The 12260-nt window shown below is 41.1% G+C and overlaps 1 long non-coding RNA gene across 2 annotated transcripts; it reads right to left on the minus strand.

Annotated features, from left to right (window-relative positions):
* Nucleotides 1–5520: 5520 nt before the first annotated feature.
* On the minus strand, nucleotides 5521–12088 carry LOC116367799 (uncharacterized). Of its 2 annotated transcripts, XR_004208447.1 has the most exons (3): nucleotides 12041–12088; nucleotides 11252–11335; nucleotides 5521–6763 (listed from the first exon to the last, which is right to left on the minus strand). It is a non-coding gene; the product is annotated as an uncharacterized LOC116367799 (long non-coding RNA). The 2 variants fall into 2 exon arrangements; XR_004208448.1 differs by lacking the exon at nucleotides 11252–11335 and having other exon boundaries at nucleotides 12041–12080.
* Between the last annotated feature and the right edge of the window lie 172 nt (nucleotides 12089–12260).

The following is a 12260-nucleotide window of genomic DNA, read 5'->3' on the forward strand; positions in this document are numbered from 1 at the left end:
AGAAGGCTTGCGAAGCAGACCAAGCCGGGGTTTGAGAAGTCAATGAGAGAAGTGTACAATTTTGATACTTTTGCTGCGGCTAATGGGGATCCTAATAAATACCAAAAAGATTCTGTCGTCACACAGTTGATACATGGCCATTATTTTATCAATTTCATAACTGCAGTGGCTTATTCACTATAGCTCACACTGCATATCATATGTATCCTAGCATCACTAGTGGTTAGAGCGTTGGGCTAGTAGCTGAAAAGTTGCTGGATCGAATCCACGAGCTGACAAGGCTAAAATCTGTCGTTCTGCCCCTGCACAATGCAGGTAACCCACTGTTCCTTAGTAGGCCGTCATTGAGGTCATTTTTAAAAAAATCGCATGAGAAGCCAGACCGATTCAAAGCCATGTAATTAATACTATTTTGATTGATTGTCACAGAAACGAAAATAGATATAAAAGTCTAGCATAAAATCGATCAAATATCATTTAAACATTTAAATACCCAATTCACAGAAACATCAAACTATGTATGATTCATTCTGTAAATGTCTAGTAGACTTTTACAACCTTTGCTTTGAGTAGAAATCCCCGTTTTGATTTGATAGAAATACAGAAAATCTCAAATATTGCATTTAAAGATGAAGAAATCAACTCATTCAGTGATTGTTTCTTGAAAAAAGTGAGAATATGCATTTATTTAAATTACCTTAAAATAAATGTTAATTTCAAGTGCAATGTAACGGCGTTCTTCGTTTGTCGAAAGAGAGTCGGACCGAAATGCAGCGTGGTGGTTACTCATGTTCTTTAATGAAGAAAACGGCGATACATGAAATAACTTATAAATACAAAAACAACAAACGGAACGTGAAACTTATTACAGCCTATCTGGTGAACACTACACAGAGACAGGAACAATCACCCACGAAATACAAAGCGAAACCCAGGCTACCTAAATACGGTTCCCAATCAGAGGCAACGAGAATCACCTGACTCCAGATTGAGAACCGCCTCAGGCAGCCAAGCCTAACTAGACACACCCCTAATCATAGCAATCCCAAATCCTATAAAACCCCAATACGAAACCAAACACCTAACCCATGTCACACCCTGGCCTGACCAAAATATATAACGAAAACACAAAACGCTATGACCAAGGCGTGACATGCAATTTGTTCTATATGAAGTTAGACAATGTTTACAAAATCAAATCAAATTTTATTTGTCACATACACATGGTTAGCAGATGTTAATGCGAGTGTAGCGAAATGCTTGTGCTTCTAGTTCCGACAATGCAGTAATAACGAACAAGTAATCTAACTAACAATTCCAAAAAAAAAACTACTGTCTTATACACAGTGTAAGGGGATAAGGAATATGTACATAAGGATATATGAATGAGTGATGGTACAAAGCAGCATAGGCAAGATACAGTAGATGATATCGAGTACAGTATAACATATGAGATGAGTATGTAAACAAAGTGGCATAGTTAGTGGCTAGTGATACATGTATTACATAAGGATGCAGTCGATGATATAGAGTACAGTATATACATATGCATATGAGATGAATAATGTAGGGTAAGTAACATTATATAAGGTAGCATTGTTTAAAGTGGCTAGTGATATATTTACATAATTTCCCATCAATTCCCATTATTAAAGTGGCTAGAGTTGAGTCAGTGTCATTGACAGTGTGTTGGCAGCAGCCACTCAATGTTAGTGGTGGCTGTTTAACAGTCTGATGGCCTTGAGATAGAAGCTGTTTTTCAGTCTCTCGGTCCCAGCTTTGATGCACCTGTACTGACCTCGCCTTCTGGATGACAGCGGGGTGAACAGGCAGTGGCTCGGGTGGTTGATGTCCTTGATGATCTTTATGGCCTTCCTGTAGCATCGGGTGGTGTAGGTGTCCTGGAGGGCAGGTAGTTTGCCCCCGGTGATGCGTTGTGCAGACCTCACTACCCTCTGGATAGCCTTACGGTTGAGGGCGGTGCAGTTGCCATACCAGGCGGTGATACACCCCGCCAGGATGCTCTCGATTGTGCATCTGTAGAAGTTTGTGAGTGCTTTTGGTGACAAGCCGAATTTCTTCAGCCTCCTGATGCTGTCTGTGTGAGTGGACCAATTCAGTTTGTCTGTGATGTGTATGCCAAGGAACTTAAAACTTGCTACCCTCTCCACTACTGTTCCATCGATGTGGATAGGGGGGTGTTCCCTCTGCTGTTTCCTGAAGTCCACAATCATCTCCTTAGTTTTGTTGACGTTGAGTGTGAGGTTATTTTCCTGACACCACACTCCGAGGGCCCTCACCTCCTCCCTGTAGGCCGTCTCGTCGTTGTTGGTAATCAAGCCTACCACTGTTGTGTCGTCCGCAAACTTGATGATTGAGTTGGAGGCGTGCGTGGCCACGCAGTCGTGGGTAAACAGGGAGTACAGGAGAGGGCTCAGAACGCACCCTTGTGGGGCCCCAGTGTTGAGGATCAGAGGGGTGGAGATGTTGTTGCCTACCCTCACCACCTGGGGGCGGCCCGTCAGGAAGTCCAGTACCCAGTTGCACAGGGCGGGGTCGAGACCCAGGGTCTCGAGCTTGATGACGAGCTTGGAGGGTACTATGGTGTTGAATGCCGAGCTGTAGTCGATGAACAGCATTCTCACATAGGTATTCCTCTTGTCCAGATGGGTTAGGGCAGTGTGCAGTGTGGTTGAGATTGCATCGTCTGTGGACCTATTTGGGCGGTAAGCAAATTGGAGTGGGTCTAGGGTGTCAGGTAGGGTGGAGGTGATATGGTCCTTGACTAGTCTCTCAAAGCACTTCATGATGACGGATGTGAGTGCTACGGGGCGGTAGTCGTTTAGCTCAGTTACCTTAGCTTTCTTGGGAACAGGAACAATGGTGGCCCTCTTGAAGCATGTGGGAACAGCAGACTGGTATAGGGATTGATTGAATATGTCCGTAAACACACCGGCCAGCTGGTCTGCGCATGCTCTGAGGGCGCGGCTGGAGATGCCGTCTGGGCCTGCAGCCTTGCGAGGGTTAACACGTTTAAATGTCTTACTCACCTCGGCTGCAGTTAAATGTCTTACTCACCTCGGCTGCAGTGAAGGAGAGACCGCATGTTTTCGTTGCAGGCCGTGTCAGTGGCACAGTATTGTCCTCAAAGCGGGCAAAAAAGTTATTTAGTCTGCCTGGGAGCAAGACATCCTGGTCCGTGACTGGGCTGGATTTCTTCCTGTAGTCCGTGATTGACTGTAGACCCTGCCACATGCCTCTCATAAAGTTGTACAATGTTTACAATCTTAAATCGTATGCCAAATCAATGTTTGCATTTTTAGTGCAACAGGTCCACATTTTAAAGTAGTTACAAGGAACAACAGTCATTTATTTATACGTCTCTAATTTAACAGAAAAATAGGCCCCTTACAATAATGTTCTATTTTGGCTTTGTTGAAGTCCTTCATTGTCATCCCCAGACAAGCTAAATGGAACCATCTCTGGCACACAGAGCGTTCTATCTGCAGTATTAAAAACATAAAACTGGGTTATGTTGATTTACATGTAAACAACAGTTCTGGAATACCCAAATTCTGTTACATGTTTTTGCAATTAGGAACCATTTCAAATTGAAATGAATTTTTGTTCAATTGCTAAATTGACTTTAAATGACATGCATTTGACCAGAACCCTGATAGAAGCACACTTAACTGAGATGTTCATCATAGTTGAGTATTCAGCCAATATAAATCGTATAGTAGAAAAGGCACACATTTGCAAAAAACGTATAAAACATTACAATAATGGCATCTTATAGATTTGAAATATTTCTATCAAATCAAAACTGGAATTTATATTAAAAACAAAGGTTGTAAAAATATGCTAGACATTTATAGAATAAATCATATCTAGTTTGATGATTCTGTGACAAAGGTTGAATTAGTTATTGATTTAAACAGCTTTACATTGCATTTAAGATTTATATATTTCTATTAAATCAAAACTGGATTTTTTTATTCAAAACGAAGGTTGTAAAAGTATCCTAGACATTTAAAGAATAAACCATATCTATTTTTATATTTCTGTGACAATCAATGAATTAGTTACAGATTTGTACAATTATTAAGGGCTTTTTGCAAATGTCTGCTGATTGTCTGCTTAATGTCTGCTTAATGTCCGAATGTGTGAATATAAAAGCAACTTTACCTCGGGAGTAGGCAGATTATCTTCTTCAAACAACAGTAAAACTGATTGACTTTCTTCCTTCTATCCATCTACTACACGGTTTAGTGCTCCAACCACTCCTGGAATCTTCTGCTCAAGACGATGAACCTCAATATATAACAAAACCCCAGATATAACACCCTTTAATCACTGCCCTGCTCCGAAAAACACAATGCTTTCTCCTTCTGCTCTTCTGAGATGCATGAAATCAATACACAACCACTACTGGTCACTCTGACTGACTACCTTTCCTAATGGCTCCTTCACCATCTTCCTGGCCTCAAATGATCTCCCCAAAATACAGAATTGTTGATGAATTGCGCTCCAAAAGAAACCGATGTTTGTTTACAATATCACACCGGAATGTATTACAATGTATAACCGTCATGCCTCAAAACTGGGAGAAAGAAGCAAGTCATACACCCGCCATTTGTTCCTCAAGTCCGTAACACAACGACACGCGGATAATTGTGAGCATCAACAGCCTACTAGGGTCATGTCCCTCTGGCCAGGATAAACAAAGCGGCAATGTTGTGTATTGTATATTTTCGTAGCTGAATCAGAATTAGTTAGGTAACATAGATGTTCTATTTACTTTATACTTGTCATTAGAATGTTTTCTTTTGGACTATACTGTTGGCAGTTGCATTTTCCTATCTCCTCTAGGGAAAAGTCACTTGGGGCCCAGAGAGGGGAGATGTCAGGCTTGTCTTTTACATGTCTGGTAATAGGCAGAATATCCGAAAGGGAGAATTCAGGTTTGAACATTGTCTTCATCATGAATTTATCTGTGAAACCATGTGAAGGGCTCCACAATGTCTGAATTTTGAGATAGTATATGACCTAGAGGCTCACTCCCCTCAGGGAGCTTGTCCATGGGTGGGGTGTATTTGAGATGGGAGCATCTAAAGTAGACAATTGATATATGCCATTGGATGAGGTAATGTTTTGGTAATATGAAGTACCAAGAACGAGAAGTAGAACCTCATCCAAGACACCAAACTGAACGATAATTTATAGCTAATGCTATCTGGCTATGGGATAATCCTCTTTCAAGTAAAAGGTCTTTGTGAAGTTCCTGAGATCTGTGGTTCGCCATGTGAGATGAGAGGGGTGTATCTTGGCTATAAAAGATACTAAGTATTCTTTTGTAAGCACTCTAAGAGAATTCATTTATAGACACTGAATTGATCTGAGAGTCAAAGGGCTATGGTGAAGCTCATATAATTAAAGATGTTTAAAATATAACTCTGACCTGTGTGTGGTTTGTAAACTCATCATTTAGTAATACAGGAAATTACCACGACAAAATACAATATTTAACTAAAAGGTTTATTTCATTTAATTATACACATCAGAAAAAAGTGGCTGCCCAGCATGAATTCATGTACAAACATTTTTCATTGCATTCTTGTCATTTAGCAGATGTTTTTATCCAGAGAGACTTACAGGACAAATAAGAGTTAATTGACTTGCTCAAGGGCACAATGACAGATTTTTCACCTAGTCGGCTCAGGATTCAAACCAGCAACCTTTCAGTTACTGGCCCAACACTCTTAACCGCTAGGCTACCTGCCACCAGATCAATTATATTCAATACAGTTATTCAAATACATTCATCATCAATGACTAAAATAATGAATCTAGTATTAAAAGACAAATTAATAAAAACACAAGTATTCGATTCATAGCCTGTTTATCATTAAACAAAAGTTGTTTAGTAATATAAAAGAATCCACCCAAACTAATGCTGAAAACTTATCACCACAACATCTTTATCTGATATACACAAAACATTAGGAATGGCTTCCTAATATTGAGTTATACCTCCGTTTGTCCTCAGAACAGCCTCAATAGTCGGGGTATGGACTCTCCAAGGTGTTGAGAACGTTCCACAGGGATGCTGGCCCATGTTGACTCCAATGCTTCCCACAATTGTGTCAAGTTGGCTGGGAGTGGATCTACTCTGAATAGCTCCTTCCATGTCCTCCCACAGATGCACAATTGGATTGAGATCTGGTGACTCAGCAGGCCACTGCAGTAAGCTGAATTCCCTGTCATGTTCTTGGAATCATTCCTGGCCACCATGAAGGGATGCACCTGATTGGCAATGATTTTTACACAAACGTTGCTCCACTTTTATCAAGGGGCCCAATATGTGGCATGAAAACACACCATCATACCACCACCACCAGCCTGCAATGTTGTACTCGTGGTTTCCTCCCATGTCCTCCCACAGATGCACAATTGGATTGAGATCTGGTGACTCAGCAGGCCACTGCAGTAAGCTGAATTCCCTGTCATGTTCTTGGAATCATTCCTGGCCACCATGAAGGGATGCACCTGATTGGCAATGATTTTTACACAAACGTTGCTCCACTTTTATCAAGGGGCCCAATATGTGGCATGAAAACACACCATCATACCACCACCACCAGCCTGCAATGTTGTACTCGTGGTTTCCTCCCATCAGCGTGAAACAGCAGGAACAGGGATTCATCAGACCAGGCAATGTTTTTAAAATTCTCCAGTGTTTTCATTCCTTAGCCCACTGCAACTGCAGTATCTTGTTTTCTACTGAAAGCTAATGGGGATCCAAAATAAATACAACAACAACAACTACAGTGGGGCAAAAAAGTATTTAGTCAGCCACCAATTGTGCAAGTTCTCCCACTTAAAAAGATGAGAGGCCTGTAATGTTCATCATAGGTACACTTAAACTATGATAGACAAAATGATTTTTTAAAAACCAGAAAATCACATTGTAGGATTTTTTATGAATTTATTTGCATATTATGGTGGAAAATAAGTATTTGGTCAATAACAAAAGTTTATCTCAATACTTTGTTATATACCCTTTGTTGGCAATGACAGAGGTCAAATGTTTTCTGTAAGTCTTCACGAGGTTTTCACACACTGTTGCTGGTATTTTGGCCCATTCCTCCATGCAGATCTCCTCTAGAGCAGTGATGTTTTGAGGCTGTTGCTGGGCAACACAGACTTTCAACTCCCTCCAAAGATTTTCTATGGGGTTGAGATCTGGAGACTGGCTAGGCCACTCCGGGACCTCGAAATGCTTCTTACGAAGCCACTCTTTCGTTGCCCGGGCGGTGTGTTTGGGATCATTGTCATGCTGAAAGACCCAGCCACGTTTAATCTTCAATGCCCTTGCTGATGGTAGGCTTTGTTACTTTGGTCCCAGCTCTCTGCAGGTCATTCACTAGGTCCCCCCGTGTGGTTCTGGGATTTTTGCTCACCGTTCTTGTGATCATTTTTACCCCACGGGGTGAGATCTTGCATGGAGCCCCAGATCGAGGGAGATTATCAGTGGTCTTGTATGTCTTCCATTTCCTAATAATTGCTCCCAGTTGATTTCTTCAAACCAAGCTGCTTAACCTATTGCAGATTGTCTTCACAGCCTGGTGCAGGTCTACAATTTTGTTTCTGGTGTCCTTTGACAGCTCTTTGGTCCTGGCCATAGTGGAGTTTGGAGTGTGACTGTTTGAGGTTGTGGACAGGTGTCTTTTATACTGATAACAAGTTCAAACAGGTGCCATTAATACAGGTAACGAGTGGAAGACAGAGGAGCCTCTTAAAGAAGAAGTTACAGGTCTGTGAGAGCCAGAAATCTTGTTTGTTTGTAGGAGGTGACCAAATACTTATTTTCCACCATAATCTGCAAATAAATTCCCCAAAAAAATCCTACAATGTGATTTTCTGGATTTTTTTTCTTTAATTTTGTCTGTCATAGTTGAAGTGTACCTATGATGAACATTACAGGCCTCTCTCATATTTTTAAGTGGGAGAACTTGCACAATTGGTGGCTGACTAAATACTTTTTTTGCCCCACTGTATATCATTAAGGATTATAGTTTTCACCTGGGTTCACCTGGTCAATCTATGTCATGAAAAGAGCAGGTGTCCTTAATGTTTTGCAAAATCAGTGTGTTGTGTCTACTAGCTCATTCCCACAGAAACCTGCAGAGGGAAGCAGTACCACCCAGTCACCCATCAGACTCCATTGTGAGATGTCTCACAGAGGATATTCAACCCTAAAAGCAAATTCAAGGTAATCTCAATATCTTTACAGTAGAAGCTAACAAAACACAACAAAACTGACAAGGTGCACACTGATCAGTAAAGAGAGGCTAACATTCTATAACACTCCCTTTCCTCTGCATTGTTCTCTCACAGTGAGAAACTATAGGATTACAATAGTGTTCTACACTTTCTTCATTTGATCCAATTCAACGTTGCCAATTATTTAATGACATGATAATTAAGTGGAGTGTCTATTCTTAGCTGGTCTGAGAAAACTGATGAGGTTTCTCTCCTTTATGTGTACATTGGTGTCTTTTTAATTGGCCCAATCTGTAGAATCTCTTCCCACAGTCAGTGCAGTGATAAGGCTTCTCTCAAGTGTGTAGCCGTTGGTGTGTTTTCCCAATTGGGAAAAACTCTTGCCACATTGAGAGCAGAAGTAAGGCTTCTCTCCTTTGTCTTTTCTCTAATGACCTTTAAGCTCAGCTGGTGTTTTAACATTTCCTACAGTCAGATCAGTGGTAAGGCTCCACTCATGTTTCCCTTGGTGTCTTTTGAAATGGCACATTCAAGAGAAACACAGAGCAGGAGTAACGCTTCTCTCCTGTGTGTACATGTTCAGGTCATTTTAAGGTGTCCGGACGAGAGAATCTTGCCCCACAGTCAGAAAAGGAGTAAGGCTTCTTTCTTTTGTGTATACATTCATGGCTTATTAAGTATCCCAGGTGAGAGAATCTCTTTCCACAGTCAGAGCAGGGGTAAGGCTTCTCTCGTTTGTGTATATGTCCATGTTTTTTTAAGTGGCCCAGTGTAGAGAAACTCGCCCCACATTCAGAGCAGTAGTAAGGCTTCTCTCCTGTGTGTGTTCTCTGATGAATTTTTAGTGATGTTTATGTTTTGAAGCATTTTCCACATTCAGAACATGAGTAAGGCTTCTCTCCTGTGTGTATACGTTCATGTTGTTTTAAGGTACCCATTAGAGAGAACCTATTTCCACAGTCAGAGCAGGAGTAAGGCTTCTCTCCTGTGTGTGTTCTCTGGTGACGTTTTAGTGATGTTGATCTTTTGAAGCTTTTTCCACATTCAGAGCAGGAGTAAGGCTTCTCTCCTGTGTGTGTTCTCAGATGAATTTTTAGTGATGTTGATGTTTTGAAGCATTTTTCACATTCAGAGCAGGAGTAAGGCTTCTCTCCTGTGTGTTTTGTCTGATGAATTTTTAGTGCAGTTGATCTTTTGAAGCATTTTCCACATTCAGAGCAGGAGTAAGGCTTCTCTGTGTGTATACGTTCATGTCTTTTTAAGGTGCACGGTCGAGAGAAACTCTTTCCACAGTCAGAGCAGGAGTAAGGCTTCTCTCCTTTGTGTATACGTTCATGTTGTTTTAAGTATCCCAGGTAAGAGAATCTCTTTCCACAGTCAGAGCAGGAGTAAGGCTTCTCTCCTGTGTGTGTTCTCTGATGAATTTTTAGTGATGTTGATGCTTTGAAGCATTTTGCACATTCAGAGCAGGAGTAAGGCTTCTCTCCTGTGTGTGTTCTCTGATGAATTTTTAGCGCAGTTGATCTTTTGAAGCATTTTCCACATTCAGAGCAGGAGTAAGGCTTCTCTGTGTGTATACGTTCATGTTTTTTTAAGTGGACCAGTGAAGAGAAACTCGCCCCACATTCAGAGCAGGAGTAAGGCTTCTCTCCTTTGTGTATATGTTCATGTTTTTTTAAGTGGACCAGTGAAGAGAAACTCGCCCCACATTCAGAGCAGGAGTAAGGCTTCTCTCCTGTGTGTGTTCTCTGATGAATTTTTTGTGATGTTGATGTTTTGAAGCATTTTCCACATTCAGAACAGGAGTAAGGCTTCTCTCCTGTGTGTGTTCTCTGATGAATTTTTAGTGATGTTGATGTTTTGAAGCATTTTCCACAGTCAGAGCAGGAGTAAGGCTTCTCTCCTGTGTGTGTTCTCTGGTGACGTTTTAGTGATGTTGATGTTTTGAAGCATTTTCCACATTCAGAGCAGGAGTAAGGCTTCTCTCCTGTGTGTATACGTTCATGTTGTTTTAAGGTACCCATTAGAGAGAACCTATTTCCACAGTCAGAGCAGGAGTAAGGCTTCTCTCCTGTGTGTGTTCTCTGGTGAATTTTTAGTGATTTTGATGTTTTGAAGCATTTTGCACATTCAGAGCAGGAGTAAGGCTTCTCTCCTGTGTGTGTTCTCTGATGAATTTTTTGTGATGTTGATGTTTTGAAGCATTTTGCACATTCAGAGCAGGAGTAAGGCTTCTCTCCTGTGTGTTTTGTCTGATGAATTTTTAGTGCAGTTGATCTTTTGAAGCATTTTCCACATTCAGAGCAGGAGTAAGGCTTCTCTGTGTGTATACGTTCATGTCTTTTTAAGGTGCACGGTCGAGAGAAACTCTTTCCACAGTCAGAGCAGGAGTAAGGCTTCTCTCCTTTGTGTATACGTTCATGTTGTTTTAAGTATCCCAGGTAAGAGAATCTCTTTCCACAGTCAGAGCAGGAGTAAGGCTTCTCTCCTTTGTGTATACGTTCATGTTGTTTTAAGTATCCCAGGTAAGAGAATCTCTTTCCACAGTCAGAGCAGGAGTAAGGCTTCTCTCCTTTGTGTATACGTTCATGTTGTTTTAAGTTTCCCAGGTGAGAGAATCTCTTTCCACAGTCAGAGCAGGAGTAAGGCTTCTCTCCTGTGTGTTTTGTCAGATGAATTTTTAGTGCAGTTGATCTTTTGAAGCATTTTCCACATTCAGAGCAGGAGTAAGGCTTCTCTCCTGTGTGTGTTCTCTGATGAACTTTTAGTTCAGTTGATGTTTTGAAGCATTTTCCACATTCAGAGCAGGAGTAAGGCTTCTCTCCTGTGTGTGTTCTCTGATGAACTTTTAGTTCAGTTGATGTTTTGAAGCATTTTCCACATTCAGAACATGAGTAAGGCTTCTCTCCTGTGTGTATTTTTAGGTGTATTTTTAGCTTTGATAGAATTGGGAAAATCTCCTCACAATGTGGGCAGTGGTGAGACATCTTTGCTCTGTGATCTTCCTGCTGATGCTCTCTGGATGTAGAGAATGTCTCAACATGGTCTCCTGTGTGAACAATATCAGAACAACCAGTCAATTGGTGTGATATACATGTCAATCAAATGTATTTATGAGCTCTTTTTACATAAGTTGTAACAAAGTCCTTTACAGAAACCAACCCGAAATCCCAAAAGAGCAAGCAATGCAAGATGTAGAAGCACAGTAGCCAGGATAAACTCCTAGAAAGCAGGAACTTTGGAAGAAGAATGAGAGGAAGCAGGCTCAATGGGTGGCCAGTCCTCTTCTGTCTGTACCGGGTGACATATGTGACGTATGTATTTATATCAGTAGGCTTGTAACAATACAGGGGAATATAACTATTCTAAAAGTGGGTAAGAGATGAAAGCTAAAAAGGGGATGTCATCCTCCACTTACTATCAAAGGTTAGTAACTACACAGACTAATTTCATATCATCCTCCACTCACTATCACAAGAGTTAGTAACTACACAGACTCATTTCATAGAACGTTAAAACACTGGCAGTTTGTCTACTTCACTTCTTTAGTCTACTCTCTGATCACTCCAGATAGCCCAGTTAATAAAACAAATGCTGGCAATACTGGTGTTAAACCATGCACGTCTCAGTAGCATAAAAATAACCTACCGTCTCATTGAAACAGTTCATCATGAAACAGTTCTACTGCAACTTTTCATACACAGTGGGAAGTTGGAATGAACAACAAACTTAGTTAGTTAGAACCAGCTCTTACCATGATTAACACATTTCCCAATCTTCTCCTCCTCTTCTTCTTCATCTTTAATGTTGACATTCAGCTCCAGTGTTTGACTGCAGTCTTCCAGCTTCACTGATGCCATCTCTGGATCCTGCAGTGCAAACTGGGCCCCACTGTCACAATCAGGACCCAGTGACTGTGGTTTGCACTCAGTGTGGAAGGAGGAGAGAGGCAGGCTGGGTTTGTCATTACTGTT

This window comes from Oncorhynchus kisutch, unplaced genomic scaffold (assembly GCF_002021735.2).
Source record: "Oncorhynchus kisutch isolate 150728-3 unplaced genomic scaffold, Okis_V2 scaffold1755, whole genome shotgun sequence".
Taxonomy (NCBI): Eukaryota; Metazoa; Chordata; class Actinopteri; order Salmoniformes; family Salmonidae; genus Oncorhynchus; species Oncorhynchus kisutch.